Below are 16,775 nucleotides of genomic sequence, written 5' to 3' on the forward strand. Positions count from 1 at the left end.
AACGCAGTCGCTTCTGCTGCCTTCGCGATCTTCCCTCTGGCGTGGCCCACCTGTTAGGGGTCTCAGGCCGAGTGTCCACTACCCCTGCTCACCTCATGTCCTCATGAAGTAACCACATGTGTGTTTTCCTGATTACATGGCAGTCAGGCCAGTCAGTAGACATAACACTAAAGGCCTGTGACAACTCACAAGACTTGAGAGGTGGAGCAATGCAGTGTCGGCTACTCATGTCCTTTGACAATATTACATTGACAAACACTACCACCTTCTTGTATGGGCACCATTATAGGACATACTGACAAAAAAGCAATGGGACTTGTGGTCAGAAAAACACTTACACTAGGCTGGGGAAACACAGACTCTCCAACCGGAAACTATGTACTCACTTGGCTGGGGGACACATACACTGGGATACAAAGAGTGGGACAGGAGACCTGGACACAAGCCTTGGTGCAGAAATAAAGTTACACTTGAACAAGGGCATTGGGACAGGGAATCCTGGGCATCTTTAACAGGAGAAACAGACGAAGGGATAAAAGATTTAGACATGGACTCACAGACACAGCTGTGTGGAGCGCGAGCGTGAGGAGAGCGGAGTTCCTTGAGGCTGGGGAGACTGCATGCAATCCCCGATGATTGGCACGCATTAGAGTTAGGGACCACTGGTAGGGCCCACATCAGCAGCGGTTGGGGGGTGGGGTGGGCGGGGGGGGAGTTACTGGGGTAGGGTTGTAATGTTATGACGAGTTGGATTTGGGGTGAGAATCTGATAGGAAGGAAAGCAGAGGCTCTCATGGGACATGGACCGGGCATCGCTATGAGGAGATCGTTGTGATAATTTGACTGACTGTCTAACTATGCCGCCCGGCCCCCGAGATGTGGGCTAAACGGCTGTGTGTTTTGCTACACCGTGGGGTGTGATCTGAGATTGTACGTGGATGCCGGTTGCCCCGATGGATGTTTTGGTTAAAATGCTGCAATAAAAACATGTTTCAAAAAAAAAAAAAATGGACTCACAGACACAGAGTTGCGGAGCCATAAATACTGACACAGGGATAAACATACATAGGGGCAGCGAGGGACACCTTTTACTGAAAAGAGAAAAACCTACATTGAAAATAGAGACTGATACTAGGTTGTGGAGACAAGTCCTGTGGTAGAGCTATGGACACTGGCTTTGGGACTGTGAACTCCTTAATTCTGCTTTATCTGACCATTCCAATATCACTACCAATGCTCAACATAGAGCAAAAATTGTATCTTTCTGTGCTCCCTGGGCAATGCGATATTTGCATATCCATTACAACCCACACACGCTACGCTAGCGACTGAAGATACATGGAAAAACCAAATGCACCATTTCTGCCATAAAACCAACTGAAACCAAGCTGGTAGAGTGGAGATCTTGTGAACTGATAAATATGGAAATTAGCTGAAAATAGCTCCTCTATTTCCAATTCCTCTCTTCCTCTTGTTTTCTCATCCTTAGCTTATTTTTCATTTTTTTTCACCTCCCCCCCCTCACCCCCAGATTATTAACTCTATCCTGAGCACCCTCCTCTTTTCTCCTGACTTTACACCCTCATTCTTACAATCCCAAAAGACTTCTGAAGAAGCTATCCGTCCATCAGGACAATTTGAACCAAACATGAGCTCTCTCTCGCAAGTTGATACAGGTTCTCTTGCCCAGAAATCCAAGTATAGGTGAGCCCCCTTTTGACACTTGTGTCAGACCCTATCCAGACCCAGACAAACAGTGGAAAGATGATGGACGCATATTCCTGCACTGTGTGGGCCCTATTGACAAAGATAAATTTACACATATAGATTTACTTCAAGTAAATTTACTTTTGCACTTTAGAGTGTCTCTACTCGTTTTGGCTAGTCACCATTATGGGTGTAAAATTAAGCAAAAGTGTAGACTTATATGTCCCTACCCACTGAATTCAGTGGGTGGAGCCTAATTTACAAATGTAAAGTTACTACTTGTATTTTTCACATGTAGGCTGAGGTTTCCACCACCGGAGCCGAACATCACCCAATGGTAAAATAGAGGGAAACGTTTAAAACTTTATTATAAAATTAAATGAGTAACATATTTTAATTGAAATATTAATTGTAAATAATGTATTATTTTAAATGTATGAATACATGAAATAATGCTACAGCATTATTAACTACATCTTGAATTAAATATATATATTTTTTATAATTACAATTATTTTTCTTAGGAGCATTAACTGTATATTGATTATGTAGTAAAACCTATTAAACGTTTTGTGTAGAATTAATTGAAATTTATTTGAAAATTTTTATTATTGAAGTTACATTACTTTTTAAATTTAAAAAGGTTATTTAGACATGTTACAATAAAATAATTGCTTTATTTTTTATTTAATTAGTTTAATATTAAATTAAGTTTATAATTGTAATAAGTTCATGTAATTTAACATTAGTTCGTATGGCCTTTTTTAAAGTTTGTGCTGCCATTATTTTCTATGGAAGGGTGCTGCAATACCATTTGTGGTGCTGGACTTACTCCAGCCATGAGCTAGAGTACATTTACTGTTGATATGGGTCCTTTTTGGCTGTAGTAACTACAGAAGTACAGTTTGTGAATAGCAATGGGCTTACTGTTTTGTGAGTGGTTGCATGTCCCTCCCTAAAGCCCTCCTTAACCCCCTCTAAACACCTACTTACTCTTCCCTTAACCCCCCAGCTATTAATAAGTATTTCTCATTTTCCAGTCACTCCTCCCTGTCCCTCCCACATTTATTATTAAACCATATACCTACGTGTTCAGAGATCTCCGCACATAAAAGATAGTAGAGGCGGAGACGTTGACCACCCACATGTAGGTTAGCGAATAGCACTTTGTAGTCTGTTCGTAGTTTTATTGTAGTAGTACTAAACATGCTACAAAATGCAGTTTGTAAAGAGGCTCTTGTGTCTGTTAGTATCATCCCTTCATACATTTTGTGCCACTAGCTACAATCCTGGAGAGTAGGGGCCTCTGGCACAACTGTTGGGTTTCCTTACCGTGAATGCATCTCAGCCAAATGGAAGACATCCAATGCCAGGAGAACGACTGATACAATACATATGAATTCCTTCCTTTAATATCGTGAGCATAAACAAATGATTGTTATGAAATCTTTGTGTCCGTGAGGGCTTGATTTGCCTCTCCTTAAAGACTTCAAACTACAGCTCTTCATCCAGTATCTCCTAATCAGCAAACATTTATTTCACACCGACATTACCCATTAGGTGCATCCCATGCCTCCATCCTGTGAGCAGCACAAGTCCAAACAAATAGTTGGCTAAGAATTTGCCACTCTGCAGAAACATCACTCTCCTACTTCTAACTATATAAAAAGTACACATTACACATATCTCACACTACATCATGCCCACAACATGGCTGCAGACCATATATATGGCTTGACACCTGACACCCCTATAGTACACCTATCTCAAGTCATAGGCATATCCCTTCACACACCATTAGCCAACACATGCCACCATGATGTGAGGCACATAACTAAGAGCTGATTAGTTGCCACACATTTACTACTTTAATGTCATACCCAATTTATTTATATTTAGACATTACATCAAGTGTACACACTGGATTAAAACTCTTGTACCATCATGCACACAAAATGGCCCCTGGCCATGAAGCCGGCTTGCTGGCTGCTTTCTCATTAACTGTTGTCCACGTTGTCTTCATGTGCACCATGTAGATACGTCGATCTGGTCGTAACACACACCATCCTAAGAGAACAGCAACAAAGTTGTGTAGCACAGAAACATATCTCATAACATGGCATCCACCTTGGACTGGGTGGTGGACACTATGCACCTCAGCGAAGTAAGATTGACAACTTTGCACTAAAGTGCACATATTAACACACCTGGACTTTCTGCTCAAACCCTTAAAAGGATTTAGACTAGAGCTATCCAATATTTCAGAGATCCAGGCTGTTTTCAGAAAGAATTATTTGTTGTGTGATCAGGTATTTGTAATGTGAAACAAAAAAGATAAATATTGAAAATCCAACAGAGGATATAATATGTTAGATGTGTGGACCTATCACATGCTTTCACCCCTAAGACGTTTGCCCTGGGATAAACTGAGAGGCAGATACCCTGGTGGGGTTCTTCAGTGCAATTCAAATGCTCATTCACTGTGAGGCTAGAGATGGTCCTAGTCTGGAACACAGTTACTAGAGAGAACAGCCCATGCAGTCAGTTGAAGAAGGCATAATAGTCATTTAGGGGCACTCGCATTGATGCATTAAATGTGTTTAAACATGTTTGTTGCCTTATGTGTTGGTCTGTGAGAAGGGATGTCCATCTTATGACTATTATGGATATATCAACAATGACTGCACTCAAAAGGGTTTGACTACAGATATGGGGGTATTTGATGGGACCACTCCTGAAAGTATATAGGGTATGCTTGTACCTCAGGTCATCTTTGCTGGTGATTTCTGAGGATACAGTCTTTCCTTGAGAATAAACCACTCCCAAGGGGCAATGCAGCATTGTCCCATATCTTTCACTCTGCTGACTCTTAAGTACCCTATTAATAGGATTTGTGCCAATTGCCTCTATGTTGTTATGCTGTAAAAAGCTATGTTTTGTTTGCCCGTGCGCTCCTCAGAAAGACAAGTATGGCTCTGAGAGAAAATGCTTCTTTAGAGCAACAAACTGGACAAGAAAAAGCTGTGGCTCCCGCTGACGGCGTGCACCCCACGTCTAAGGTCCCTCAACCTGTTTCATATTTAATGCCATAACAGTACAGATGTCAGCTGGTAGCCTGCCTCATCGGTGGCCCAGACGCCCATCCCTCATGACCACTTCATTATTATCTGCACCATGACATCACATTTAAAAAAAAAATTGTTTCCTTTCAATGTTCCTCTCCTTAGAGGGTGGATTGACGGAAAATGTCGTAGAATACTAAATGCAACAGGATATGATTATACTTTTTAATAAAGTTTTCCATGCCACAGAACTTGTGAACAAGCTGTAACCTACATGTGATTTCTGTAACTCTTGGCCTGTTTGATGACTGTTGCATGTGTACTACATTTCTGTATCAATCTAAAACTCAATAAACAGAATTTGAAACAAGAAAAAGCTGTATGCCTTGTTATTTGACCTTCAAATCCTTTAGAGAGGTCCTTCTCAGATGCACCAACTGCAATGTTAAAACATGTTTGGCTACAGTATTTAAAGAATACATTAGAAACCCGACTGTGTCATCTTGAAGGCTTAAAGTTTATAAACTGTTCCTTAAGTTTGAAATGCCATGCTGGCATGCAATCATATTTATTAGCAAAGTTCTCGATACTGGGCTGTATCCGTACACAAACATTTGACGGATTCTGGCTGCACTGTGATCCTGCAGAATTCTGTTGGAAGATTAAACTCTGCACCAATTTGAATGACCAACATGAGACCACAGAGGAAGTTGTTACAGGCCTATGGACAAAACCTTCCTTTTACCCACCCACATTGACCGTCCCAGTAGTGCTCCAAGCATTTGAACAAGCAATCTTTAATGAAATCGAGTCCATAAGACATCCCTAAACTCAGAACCTTCCACAATATAATCCGGGAAGAGAGATGGGCCCTGAAAAAACTCCGGAGGGATCCTAACATTACCATAAGACCTGATGATGAGGAGGTATTGTCCTCCAGACTATAAGTGACTACCTGGCAAAATGCAGATGGCTTCTGGAGGATGGTAATAACTATAGGGTGATCACAGAGGATCCAATAAGAAAATTGATAACTATCATACACAATAGGTGGAGGAGGCAGAAACTGGAAGCTGGATTTAAAAAAATGAAGCAGACTTCCCTAGGAACATGGACCCAGTTGCCCCCTATTTCTACATCCTACCAAAGATCTATAAGAAGAGAAACCTTCCACCTGGATGCCCGATAGTTTTAGGGATAGGTTCAATTTTGGAACCTTTGTCTCGGTTCAGTGGTTTCTTCCTGAGACCAATTGTACAGCACACACCGACATAGGATACCACAGACCTTCTGTTGTCACTAAAGGAACTGACCTTCGATCTTTCACACAGCTTACTGGTGGGACTTGGCAGCGAGAGGCTATACACCATCCTCCCCCAAGACACAAGAGAGGATGCAATCACAGAGATCATATACCAAGAAAAATGCAATAGCAATACCCTCAGACATTTCATCTTGGAATGTATACGATTGGCACTTAGGGAAAATCTTTGAATGTGAAGGAACACTTTTTCTTCAAACTCATGGTAATTCAATTGGAAGCACTTTTTTCCCCAATCGAGGCTGGCCTATATGTGCACCACTTAAAGGGAAAATTCATCCTCAACGAATGAAACCTGATCCCATCACATATTATGATGTGGAAATGATATGTTGATGATGTGTTGATTATATGGGAGGCAGATGAAGATAAGTAGCTCCCAGACACCTTCAGAGTAGCACACAGCCTTAAGTTCATTTTTAAATAAGGGCATGGTCACATTTTCCTTTAAAAGTTAAGGGAAGGCTGTGCTTATTTTACTTTATCATCATCAAGCTGCCGATAGCAGGGTCTGATAATGAGCAGTGCTCATTTAGATTTATCACCCAGGCTGGGGACTGGGGCACAGAAGTGAAGAACTGAAGCACTGAGGGATTTAACGCTTAAACAAAAATGCTTGGCAACTCAATATTGGAGCATGAGAACAAAATTATGTTTCCGAATGTTTTTAAATCGGAGAAAATTAAAATGGAAAGTTACCCTAATGATTAAGTTTATGTTTCATTTTAATTTTCTCCCATTTCAAAGTGTTGTATTTACAAACAGCAGGCCTCTTGCTCCCAGCGGTCATTGTACACTGTACCATATTTATAACTGGAAGACACTTAATTGTAGGAAAATGTTCCATACTTTTATCATTTTTGCTGAACATTTTTCTTCAATATAAATTTCTCCCATTTAAAAAAAATGGTTGTTGGTTTGTGTTTTACATGTAACGGTGAGGCATGTGGCGAAAGGTATGTCCTGTGCCACAAGTACATAAGACACAGGCTCTCAATCACCCATACACATATATCCCATTCATATGCACACTTGTTCATACATCCCAAAGACCACGTGCTCACTGACACACATGGCAGTCTGGTTATAGTGCCCCTAGTCAAAGTATTTTTTTCAGACCATACTATCTGGCTCTATGGACACTAACCTTAAAATCAATGAAGCTGGGCGTGAGGGTGTTTGGTAGCAATGTGCGAGTTGTTTAACATATGATGCAAAAAGATTACAACAAAGATAAGCAACCATTTCATCACACAAGAACACACTGTGAAAGACCTGGGATGGGTTGTATTAGAACAACTAAGTAGTGTAAACCTTTTAGAAAAATGTACCAACAGTGTTCAGTTAAATAATGCTGATCAGTGAAGCCCAAAGTTTAATAGAGAAGGCAGCTTTTCAGAGTAGCCACTACCAAGCCCTGCTGGGCAACAGATATTGTGAAGCCTAAATCATTGGAAATGTTGGAATGGAATGGGTTCAGGTCTTCCAATTTACACAACTGAGCAAACATTTTGGGTTTCCTGGTGGGCAATATGGCATCCACAACATCTGGCAGCAAGAAGAAAGCTCAGTCTCCACACATGCAGCCTCAGCGGAATGACGTGGAGAACCCCACCCTCCAGTTTCAAAAGCAGCCCCACCCTGTATAGGGGAGGATGAGAGAGCAGAGTAATAAGTTCTAACAGAGTGGCTTACCAAATCTTCCACGACCCTCCCGGAATGATCAAGAGCCTCCTGTTGGCCCATGAGAGCTGTTGATGTGTAAAAAAAGTTTCTGGATCCAGTCTGACTCCTGGTGAATGTTCAGAAGGTGATGAATGTACAGTAATATTTAGTGTCTCCTAGAAATACCTTTGTAGTGAATACTTCTACCTACATATCCCTCACTTTCTGAATATCCTGGGTGTCTGACTGGATCTGGAAACTTTTTCAATAGCTCACCCATACAAATTACACCACTGTATCCATAAAGTGCCCACTTCAAATGGAAAAACTAGCAAAACTGTTACTCAAGCCCTAGTCACCCGCAAGTTGAACAATGGGAGCATCCTCTATGCTGGATCGCTATGCAACTCCCAAAAAAAAAACTACAAACCATCCAAAACTCGGCAGCCAGACTTATCCTCAACCTCCCACACAGAATTCAAATCACACCACACCTCAGGGAACTACACTAGCTCTCAATACACAGATGCTCTTATTTCAAACTCCTCACACAAACTTTCAAAGCACTACACAACTCAGACCCCACCAACCTGAACAGTTGCATCTCCCTCCACCAACACCCATACACTACTGCTCCGCCGGACTCCTACTCGCACACATCACAAGCATACACAGAACCATATCAGGAGGACGAGCGTTCTCTTACGTCGCTCTTGAATCGTGGAACGACCTGCCACACTACATCAGAGTGTCCTCCTCTCTTCTTAAAATCCACAGGAAACTGAATACCTAGATTTTTGATTAAAAAGCCTACCATAGGTAAGGCTAGACACACACACCTACTCAGTGCCAGGAATCCAAGGATATCCTCATGGGCGATAGTGCACTTTAAAAATATACATGACAACTGGAGGACATGACTAAGCAGGCTGAAAGAATTCATTTTCAAAGAGAACAACAATGGATCTATCGACCTAAAGGACATATCAGGAGGGGTGGTGCTATGACATACGGCTAAACGTAGTGGGTGCAGAGCTAAGACAAGCTACGCTAAGGGCATATTTTGGACCCAACCATGGTCAGCACTGTCAACAAGCAGGGATTTGGAAGAGGAAGCAGGTGTAGAAGTGACGCCGGAGTAAGTCACATTGTCTTGAGTTAATCAGAGGGGGCTTACACAGTAACCTATCAGGCACCAAAGCAAAAGTTTGGTTCCCCTTCTAGTGTACGACTACAGGGTCCGCCCATCTCTCAATTCCCTAGTGGGCGCAGAATGCCCTAAGATATGGTAGAACTTTTTTCCTATCGCTTGAGCTAGAGCTGATCTATGCATATTTCATGCATGAATGATGACCACGCCCTCACCACATTTTTGTGTATATAAGAATATGTTAGCCTTGGTGGCTGACACCTACAACACACTATTTGTTGTCTAGTTTGCATTAGTTTTGTCTGTTCATAGAATATCACACAATCCCTCTTTCTATAGAGTTTGCAGTGCTCACAAATGGTGAGATAGTCCTAATCTACTGGAAAACATTATCCAAAATTCTGAATGTTTAATCTATGTTTCTTTCCCCAAACACAGGTAACAGAAGGGCCAATGAACCATAAGGGTGTGTACGTGTGGCTTGCCTGACTGTATGTGTTTATCCCGCATACAATAGCAAACCTGACTATAATTAGTTGATTAAAGGCTGTAGCATATGGGAAAGCCCCTTCATATGATACACAAGGATCTGCTATTATAGGTCATAAGGCAAGCCATGAGACCCTTTTGGGCTGAGCAATAGTGACTGAAATATGTAGACCCAATGCAGTGGATCACTCATTGTCCCTACTAGCATCATCCTTGTTTTTAATCTTGCCAGAGCACCCTGAATCAGAATAAAGTGTGTAGAGGGGACACAAGACAATGTTATGTTTAGCACAGATCCCACCACTAAAAGTAACTCTAATAAGAGCTCCCTTCTTTTGAGATCGAGCCTACCCAGACACAATGGGTATTCTTGGTGAGTACTCGAGGATGAAGCATTCCATTAGTTAGGTCTAGTGGGTGAGAGTCCTTTCCCTTTTGAGTTTGCGTTGGGATGAGTTAATTGGTTTGTGACCATATAGTGGTTTCTCTCCACATTAATTGAATGATACATTTGGAAGAACAGTGAACCTGATCTAAACGTTCTATCTCCTTTGGTTGATATTATACTTCATGTGACTAAAGCCTGCAACGTGAGTAAGTCGGTAAATATACCGAGGCATCCCTCTGATGTAGGGCAACAGAAATTGCCATCTGTGTAGTGTATAATATTCTCTAGTCTATTCAAATATGCACAACATTTTACCTTCATATGTACCTCCCTTAAGTAGAATTCCTTCATCTATATCCAGTTTACAAGTCTTTTTGTATATTGGCTTCATTAAAGTAATCAGTTAAGGAATACATTTATTTTGGGGGTGGGGCGGTCGTAAAGCACATATATTTCAGATCAATACCACCGTGTCTACCTCTGAGTAGCTCTTGTTCTCTGTTGTTTGACTTGAATGAATGAATGAGTATTAGCCTTATAAAGCGCGACTTAACCGGAAGGCGTCAAGGCGCTGCTGGGTGGGCCATCAGACGAAAAAACACATTGAGCTCATACTGATGGACTGGTAAAAAGCCAGGTTTGTGCTAGTGTTTCCAGTGCTAGAGCAAATACTAAAGGTGACGAGGACATCCCTCTTCGGTGCCTCGCCTCAGCTTCCAACTGTCTGATATGTATTTACCCATTTTACTTGGGTTTTAGTTCTATTACTTAAGAATTGTATCCATGGCATTATATGTGGGCCAAATCTATATTTTTCTAGATCTCGGAAGAGGAATGCCTTTCCGGTGTCCAGGGCAGCTATCTATCTTCACTTTCTAAAATGTCCAAGGAGTATTGTATATGTGCGAGTCTATATAGATTGTGTACAGTTTTGAGTTTTCAAATGAATCCCGACTGATCTGGATGTACCAAATTCCGGGAACACTGACAATATTCGTTTGGCTAACATGAAACTAAGTATCTCGGTGCCTACTGGGATCATGGTAAGAGACCTATATGATTGACACTCTGTAGGAGGCTAGCTTAGTATATGGCGCAGTCTTTAGTTGATTCCTGTTTGGGAGTTATATAACCATGCTGTTTTATCTTATATTGCAGGATACACTGTCTCTTTTGTTCCCTCTTAAGTATCAGTGCTAGTAGCTTACGTAGCTCCTTCACTATATAGTCTCTGCCTGTCAGAGGTGTAGGAGTAATTATCAACTGTGTCATCTTGTTATTTTCATTCCTGCTTCTTCAACTGTATATGTCTGGAGCATTCTCGTCTGCTCAACATGTCCTGTTGCAGGACAGCCACCTCCTTTTCAAGACTGTCTATGTCTGCCTATATTTGTTTTCTGACTTTGTTCATCTTCCCTATGTATACACCTCTCATCTGCTTTCGTTGCATCCCACTCTAATCTAGTGAGGCAGTATTCTAGTTTTGTTTGCAATACTCAGTCAAGGTTTTGTGTCTTTACGAAAGGTTGCGTCTCATGGACATGAGTGTATAGTCAATTCTGTTTTCCGTTTGCTGGTCTGAGTCTCTAGGAGACGGCCTAAACCTAAAGCCAAGATCAAGAATCGTGGTATCCGGCTGGATGATAAATTTACTTTTTTGACTCAAATAAAGAAAGTGACGGCCAGCTGCTATGGCATTTTAAGATATTAGACTATTTACCCTCTTCAACATGGAGGATTGGGATTCAGGCTGTTGTAATCTTTCACTTAGTTATATTCTGCACCCCTTGTAACCTCATCACACCTTGGTTTCTTCCTCCCCGGTGCTCCCCTCCTTCCCTATGTACAATGGAATGTTCCACCTAGAGTTGACGATAGAATGTTGACACTCTTATAAGTGTGGAGAGTGGATGACCAGAATAAAGAACTTTCCACTTACCTCGTCTTGTCTTCCTTGAACTTCTAATTTTAACACTGGCAACAATCCTGCTCAGGGGGCAGCTTGTCATCTATCCTTTCAGTACTCTCTCCAAGACTACATCCTTATTGCGTGCGTTGTGGGATTTGAAGTGGAACTTTTGCATCACATTCCAGCTCATCTGGTATACTTTTTTTGACTTTTGTTGTTCTTGAGGCGTGCCAGGCCAGTGAGAGCTCTGATCATTGCTTCAGCTGATTACCAGATCGATTTCACTCGGAGCCCCCTCTCTCTGTGAAGGTCATCAGCTGATTACCTCTGTAGATTTCACTGGGAGGCCAGCGTCTCTGTGAAGATCTTCGGAGCGGCTTTCCAGCTCACCTAGTCTACCGCATGACTTTTACTGTTCCTGAGGTGTGCCTAACCAGCGTGAGCTCCGATCATTTCCTCAACTGATTAATTTTGGTGATTTCCCTCGGAGCCCCGCGTCTCGGTGGAGTTCTTCAGAGTGGCACTGCTCCACGTCAGTCCTGCTCACGCCCACAGCTAATCGGTTCCTGTAAGCTGCTTCGGACCCGCTTATGAGGTATCTCGTCTGTTCGCGGCTCACCCTAATTTGCCTACGCAACTCCTCATCAGACCACGATTATCCCGAGGCAACCCCTGGGATTTCCTGTCGTACAACGTGTAACGGCTCCTTTGGAACAGTCTTCCGACACGTTGCTATGATGCTACTCTCCCCAGCACCGGGGCATGCCGTGTGGAGCTCCCATGAAAAGCGCTTGCTTACTTTTTTTATCCCTTTAGTATTGCGTGTGCGCTTCCTCAACCTCCTCATCTTCCTGGATCCCTGCTTTTAAAGTTCTACATTCTGAGGTAAAACTGTAATTCTTCAATACCACACGGTGACACACTCACTTTACCAGTGTGCCATCCATCCTCAGTGACACACACGCCATTCAACGCCTTGTACATTTGTTTCAGATTTAATTCCAAGGGCACCTGCTACGACCTGAATCTCTGAATCTCCTCTCCCCTTCAGCCTTCGGTGACACACTCACCATAATAGTGTGTCAACCACCTCGGTGACATGCACACCACATTGAGTCTCTTGTTCCTCTTTTAATTATTTCTCCGGTGACTCTCTCGTTTCTGTAAACCATTGTTTTACGGTTACACATCATTTTGTGAGGATTTCTAAATTGCTGTGCCCCCTCTCTTTCCAGTGCATGTTGTACCATTATTTTTCAAGTTTACGGTGTCTCTTGTTGTGGATTACTGTGTTATATTTCTGGCCACTGTACTGTTTGTCCTTGCATTATGGGAACCCCCGGTATCAACCACCATCCTTTTTAAATGATAGTGGGGAGCCAGAAGTTCATTGGAAAGATTGGACAAAACTATTTGTTGCCATGGGTGGGGAGAAGTTTTCTGCAGTACGCAAACAACATATTCTATTGCATAACCTGGGAGTGCATGGTCGCAAGGTATATGAAACATTGCCAGAACCAGAAGTTGAGGATGATGACGATCTAGACGTGTATAATGTTACGCTTATGAAGTTAGGAATACACTTTGGGATAAAGTCAATGTAGTTCTTGAACGCCATACGTTTTCCAGCCGTGTGCAGGGCAAACACGAGTCTGTTAACAACTACGTAACAAAATTGAGGGGACTCACCCAACTCTGCGATTTTGGGGAACTCAATGACTCCCTTATAAGGGATCAGTTAGTCAGATGTACAAATAGTAGCAGAATACAAGAAAAATTGCTCGCTAAGAACCCCACACTTAGAGAAGCGATTACTTTAGTGCAATCCATTCAGCACACAGCTAAGTGCATGAAAGAAATTAAGGTTACTGAAGAAGTAGTGCCGTCCGTCCAAGTAGAGGAAATACACAATGAGATACTCAAAGTGAAAAACAAAGATGTATATGTCAGCAAACCCATAAAGGAATGTCATGGTTTGAAATGTTTTAGATGCGGCAGTAGTAATCACCTCACTAACAGTCTACAATGCCCTCCCCGCAGTGTTACATGTAAGAGATGCAATAGGAGAGGGCACTTTGCTAGAGTATATAGGGATGGGGACAACAACCAAGTTAAGATAGTTAATGTGGAGGGTGAACAACGTCAGAAGTTTGTACTTCAAGTGAAAGGTGAAGACGGTATTTCTAAACCTGACTATCCCAAATGCATGGTTTTACTCAATAATAAGCCAGTAGATATTTTCGCATATTCTTGTTCCCCTTTCACTTTACTCAATCTTACTGATTACAAAAAAATACGGGGAGATGTAAGTATAGAAATGACACAGGTACACATAGACTTCAAAGGAAGATCCACTGTCTGTAAGGTGTATGTTGTAGAGAAAGGGTCCAATCTCCTTGACTGGCAACACCATAAGGAATTGGGCATCATACTAGACCCTAACAATAAAGATCAAGTCATCCTTGTGGAGGGTTCCAATAGTAAATGTACGCTATGTGAAGAATTACCTAAATTATTTGTGGATGAACTTGGTAGGTGTATGGCCTATTCTTGGATGACCTCCATACAAATTAGATGAATTGAATATAGCCAACAGAGCTGTTCCCAATTTATAGCGATTGTCATGCAGCCCCTTCTTGTTGGATGCAACTGCTGTTACTAATTTTCTTTTTCTTCTCTGATTCTTCTTTCATCTTTTGAAGATAGCTTTAAAGACTATACACATTTCTACTTTCTTCCCTCCATAAAAGCATGCCTGACTTATCCTATGGGGCAATATTAGATCTGTCCAGTAAATGTTATACGACGAGGTTGATGGACAAAAGGATATAGTACCAGACACCAAGGGTCCTTGTAGTTTTGACTTGGTCCCAATTGTGGAAGATGAACATATCATATTTTCTTGTAGATATCGAAATAATCATTATGCGAATATGAGTGTGGATCAACAATTTAAAATAATAATAAGAAATTTAAATGAATAGAAAGTTGGTTAGGTGCTCGACCTGTTACATATTTGAAAAATCATGATTTGATAAAAAAGAAAACAAATTTCTGTAAGATTATTTTTTAGAGTGTTTCCTGTCTTGGTGTATTATGTGTAATGTATTGTTAGATGTGAATGTATTTTAAGATTGTATTATACATATGTTTTTTAAATGTCTTTACAGCCCTGACGAAGTTCTTGTTTAAAAAGAACGAAACGCGTTGGCTGCCCGGTGCTTTGTTGCAAATTAAAAAGAAGTATAAAGAAACTTGAACGTTATTAATACTGGATGGACATTCATAAATTACTTTTTCTTTGGAAATTTGAATTGGGAGGTGCAACCTACAGTTGGTAAAAGTTTATGTTGATCATTGGGATCCCCCCTTGGAAACGGCAGGGGTAGTGGTGTTGCACACTGTGAGAGCAAAATGCTCGAATGTCAGTTTGATTAGAGGAGGGTTGGCAAAAAGAGTGTTGTTCTTTGCCTAGAGGAAGGTGCGTCACATACACTTCGTAGTGTGTGTTGGGTTGTGCTGTTTCCTTTCTGGTTTTAAAGATAAAGGTTAAACAGGGAGCCAAACCTGTGGTACACAAACCCCGCCCGGTTCCTCTCCTTATGAGAGAGCCTTTCAAGAAGGAGCTAGACAAGTTATGCGAGATGGGTGTCATCCAACCTATAGAATCCTCGGAATGGTTGGCACCCATAGTTATAGCAGCCAAAGTCAATGGGGAAGGCATTCGCCTCTGTGTTGATCTGCGCAGCCTCAACGACAATATTTGGGTAGAGAGATTTCCCCTCACCAATATAAACGAGATGCTGAGCACCATGGAGGAGGCCAAGTTTTTTTCAGTCATTGACCTATCTATGGCATACCACCAGGTGGAACTACACCCTGAGTCTAGGCCATTAACGGCGTTCACCTCTCCATTCGTAGCCTATATGTTTGTCAGGATGACCTTTGGACTTGCCTCTGCTGCATCAGTTTTCCATAAAATGATGCAACAAGTCCTCATGGGCATCACAAACACCACACGCCACACGGAGATTATTCTTTGAACGTTATCATCATGTCTTCAGATATATGTCTGAGTGGGAGCTTTAAAGACCGCTTATATGATAAACCCTAGAGAGTTGATTATTCATTAGGAAAGCTGGACTCTGACAGTTAGGACTACCAACTGAAGAATTTCCCCTGAGGAAGGAACTATTAGGTTCCGAAATGCATTGGGCATGAGCATTTATCAATGTATATTTTTGTACATGTATAAATTTGCTTGAAACTCACATCTATGAGAAACAGATGTGCAATGTAAAAAACAATTTTTGGGGAAAATGGTATGTGTAACTGTATAGAAGTATATGCATCTTTTGAATTGAAAATGAATTATTAAGAGTAAATAAAAAAATATTTGTGAAATCATGTTTACATAGCGGTGTGAACACACCAGGTGAATTGTGCCCATCAAACACAAGCTCCCAGACTTGTGAACATGGCATATTTCTCCCTCCCCTATATAGGGAGATATGTTGTAATCTTTCATGTAAATATATTCTGCACCCCTTGTAACCTCATCATACCTTGGTTCCTTCCTCCCGGTGCTCCCCTCCTTCCCTATGTACAATGGAATATCCCACCTAGAGTTGACGATAGAATGTTGACACTTTTATCAGTGTGGAGAGTGGATGACCAGAATAAAGAACATTTCCACTTACCTCGTCTTGTCTTCCTAGAACTTCTAATTTTAACACAGGTATTTGTGATTTCTTGCCTGGACTATGGAAATTCTCTATACTTGGGATGCCTGCAATATGTCTTGAGAAGTCTGTATATTGTACAACATACAGCTTCTTGTCTACTTCCAAAGATATTGAAGCATCAATTGGTTGTGAGTCCTTTCACCTCCTTGCATTGGCTTCCAGTGAAAAAGAGAATTCACTTTAAATCTCTGTATCACACATTGAGCATGTTATCTGAGCGAGGTTTATAGACCTACATGATTTCTGAGATCCTCCTTTCTGCACCTGTTTGACATTTAGAGGGTGCATAGAGTGAGAAGTGGGGGTCGGGCTTTATCTTATTTACCCTCAAAAACATTA

The 16,775-nt window shown here is 41.5% G+C and overlaps 1 long non-coding RNA gene across 2 annotated transcripts in view; it reads left to right on the plus strand.

Annotated features, from left to right (window-relative positions):
- Positions 1-16,389, plus strand: part of LOC146831502 (uncharacterized) — an 89,435-nt gene extending 73,046 nt beyond the window's left edge. The window contains exon 3 of one of the 2 annotated variants that reach the window (XR_014961583.1): positions 14,862-16,389. This is a non-coding gene — a long non-coding RNA (uncharacterized LOC146831502). The remainder of the gene's footprint in view (positions 1-14,861) is intronic. The other variant, XR_014961584.1, reaches the window with a different exon arrangement.
- The last annotated feature ends 386 nt before the right edge of the window (positions 16,390-16,775 follow it).

Source organism: Triturus cristatus, chromosome 5_1, assembly GCF_964204655.1.
Source record: "Triturus cristatus chromosome 5_1, aTriCri1.1, whole genome shotgun sequence".
Lineage (NCBI taxonomy): Eukaryota > Metazoa > Chordata > Amphibia > Caudata > Salamandridae > Triturus > Triturus cristatus.